A 3,243-nucleotide genomic window follows, 5' to 3' on the forward strand; every position below is an offset into this window, starting at 1 on the left:
CCAGAGACCCCTCCCCAAAAATCATCCCCCGAAATTCCTACATGGCCAGCGAGGTGTGAGTGACGCCCCCTCCCCAATTTGGGATCCCAGAGACCTCCGGGACCCCCTCCTCAATTCCCCGGGACCCCCAGAGACCCCCCAGGACCCCCTCCTCAATTCCCCGGGATCCCCAGAGACTCCCGGGACCCCCAGAGACCCCTCCCCAAAAATAATCCCCCGAAATTCCTCCATCACCAGCGAGGTGTGAGTGACGCCCCCTCCCCAATTCGGGACCCCAGAGACCCCCGGGACCCCCCTCGGGACCCCCCCCAGAGCCCCCTCCCCAATTCGGGACCCCCCTGAACCCCCCCAGAAACCCCCGGGACCCTCAGAGACCCCTCCCCAAAAATCATCTCCCGAAATTCCTCCATCACCAGCGAGGTGTGAGTGACGCCCCCTCCCCAATTTGGGACCCCCAGAGACCCCAGAGACCCCCGGGACCCCCCCCAACACCCCCCCATCACCCTGAAGCCCCCTCCCCAAATTCTTCCCCACCGCCCACCTCGATATCCCCCCACCAAAATTCCCCCCAAATCCCCCCCAGGACCCCCCAATATTTCCTCAGGACCCCCTCCCCAGGACTCTGAGACCCCTCCCCTGAATTGAGGGGGGGTCTCAGCTCCTCTGCCTGACGCCCCCTCCCCAAATTTCCCCAAATTTCTCTTCCAGTTATGCCGAGGATTTGATCGTCACCCCCTTTGCTCAGGTGGGATTTGGGGAGGGGTCTCTGGGGGTCCTGGGGGGGTCTCTGGAGGGTCTTGGGGGGTCTCAGGGGAGTCCTGGGGGGTCCTGGGGGGTCTCAGGGGGTCTTGGGGGGTCTTGGGGGGTCTCAGGGGGGTCTTGGGGAGGGGTCTCTGGGGGGTCTCAGGGGGTTCTCAGGGGGTCCTGGGGGTTCTTGGGGGGGGTCTCAGGGGGTCCTGGTGGATTTTGGGGGGTCCTGGGGGGTCTCTGGGTGATCCTGGGTGTCTCAGGGGTTCTCAGGGGGTCTCGCCCCCTCCCCAAACCCCCCCTGACGCCCCCTCCCCACTCAGGTCCTGGAGGATCCTGGGGGGTCTCTGGGGGTCTCAGGGGGGTCCCTGGGGGGTCTCAGGGGGTCCTGGTGGATTTTGGGGGGTCTTGAGGGGTCCTGAGGGGTCTCAGGGGGTCTCAGGAGTTCTCAGGGGGTCTCGCCCCCTCCCCAAACCCCCCCTGACGCCCCCTCCCCACCCCCCGTGCCGCCCCCTCCCCAGGTCCTGGCCAGCCTCCGCAGTGTCCGCTCCAACCTCTCCGTCCTGACCGAGCCCGGCAGCGCGTGCGTGACCTTTGACCCCTCCCCGACCCCTCCCCAAATTCCCAGGGGGGGTCCGGGCCGGGTCCCTGACGCCCCCTCCCCAAATCCACAGGAGGTCTCCGGTGGGAGCCCAACCCCCCCCGGGCGGGGCCGCGCTCTCAGGTGAGGGGGGGGCGCGATTGGGGGGGTTGGGGTGGTCCCTGTCCCCGTGTCCCTGTCCCCGTGTCCCTGTCCCTGTCCCTGTCACCTCCCTGTCCCTGTCACCTCCCTGTCCCCGTGTCCCTGTCCCCGTGTCCCTGTCCCTGTCCCTGTCCCTGTCCCTGTCCCCATGTCCCTGTCCCCATTGTCCCCACTGTCCCCATTGTCCCCATGTCCCTGTCCCCGTGTCCCTGTCCCCTCCCTGTCCCCACTGTCCCCGTGTCCCTGTCCTTCTGTCCCCCTGTGCCCAGTGTCCCTTTCCCTGTCCCTGTCCCCTCCCTGTCCCCATTGTCCCCATGTCCCTGTCCCCGTGTCCCTGTCCCTGTCCCTGTCACCTCCCTGTCCCCATGTCCCTGTCCTCGTGTCCCCCTCCCTGTCCTTGTCCCCATGTCCCATCCCTGTCCCCTCCCTGTTCCATCTCTGTCCCTGTCCCCTCCATGTCCCTCTCCCCATGTCCCTGTCTCTGTCCCCATGTCCCTGTCCCCTCCCTGTCCCATCTCTGTCCCTGTCCCCTCCCTGTCCCCTCTGTCCCCCTGTCCTTGTCCCCATGTCCTGTCCCTGTCCCCTCTCTGTCCCTGTCCCCATTGTCCCCACTGTCCCTATCCCTGTCCCCAACTCTGTCCCCATCTCTGTCCCCCTGTCCTTGTCCCCATGTCCCTGTCCCCACTGTCCCCATGTCCTCCTGTCCCTGTCCCCATCTCTGTCGCTGTCCCTGTCCCTGTCCTTCTCCCCACTGTCCCCATGTCCCCAGTGTCCCCGTCCCTGTCCCCAGAGGACACCTCCCAGCAGCCGGCCCCTGTCCCTGTCCCCATGTCCCCCTGTCCCATCCCTGTCCTTGTCCCCGTTCTGTCCCTGTTCCCATTGTCCCCATTGTCCCCATTGTCCCCATGTCACTGTCCTTGTCTCTGTCCCTGTCCCTGTCCCCCATGTCCCTGTCCCCTGTCCCCAGAGGCCACCTCCCAGCAGCTGGCCCTGTCCCCTCCCTGTCCCCTCTGTTCCCTTGTCCTTGTCCTCATGTCCCTGTCCCTGTCCCCACTGTCCCCATTGTCCCCATGTCCTTGTCCCCATGTCACTGTCCTTGTCCCTGTCCCTGTCCATGTCCCCATGTCCTGTCACTGTCCCCATGTCCTGTCCCTGTCCCTGTCCCCATTGTCCTCACTGTCCCCAATGTCACTGTCCCCCTGTCCCCAGAGGCCACCTCCCACCACCTGGCCCTGTCCCTGTCCCTGTCCCCATCTCTGTCCCCTATGTCCCTGTCCCTGTCCCCAGAGGCCACCTCCCAGCAGCTGGCCCTGTCCCTGTCAGTGTCCCCACTGTCCCCACTGTCCCTGTCCCCAATGTCCCTGTCCCCTGTCCCCAGAGGCCACCTCCCATCAGCTGGCCCTGTCCCCATGTCCTGTCCCTGTCCCTGTCCCTGTCCCTGTCCATGTCCCCATGTCCTGTCCCTGTCCCTGTCCCCAGAGGCCACCTCCCATCAGCTGGCCCTGTCCCCATGTCCTGTCCCTGTCCCTGTCCCTGTCCCTGTCCATGTCCCCATGTCCCTGTCCCTGTCCCTGTCCCCAATGTCACTGTCCCCATGTCCCCAGAGGCCACCTCCCATCAGCTGGCCCTGGACACGCTGGAGGAGCTCGATTGGTGCCTGGAGCAGCTGGAGACGCTGCAGACACACAGAGCTGTCAGCGAGATGGCATCGGACAAGGTGGGGACACTGGGGACACTGGGGACATTGGGGACAT

At 65.8% G+C, this 3,243-nt stretch overlaps 1 long non-coding RNA gene across 2 annotated transcripts; it reads left to right on the forward strand.

The window, feature by feature from the left end:
• The first annotated feature begins 709 nt into the window (after nucleotides 1-709).
• LOC117011453 lies at nucleotides 710-2,890 on the forward strand. Of its 2 annotated transcripts, none has more exons than XR_004420973.1 (4): nucleotides 710-745; nucleotides 1,269-1,330; nucleotides 1,422-1,471; nucleotides 2,868-2,890. It is a non-coding gene; the product is annotated as an uncharacterized LOC117011453 (long non-coding RNA). The 2 variants fall into 2 exon arrangements; XR_004420974.1 differs by lacking the exon at nucleotides 2,868-2,890 and adding an exon at nucleotides 2,457-2,482.
• Nucleotides 2,891-3,243: the final 353 nt, after the last annotated feature.

This window comes from Catharus ustulatus, unplaced genomic scaffold (genome assembly GCF_009819885.2).
Source record: "Catharus ustulatus isolate bCatUst1 unplaced genomic scaffold, bCatUst1.pri.v2 scaffold_176_arrow_ctg1, whole genome shotgun sequence".
NCBI lineage: Eukaryota > Metazoa > Chordata > Aves > Passeriformes > Turdidae > Catharus > Catharus ustulatus.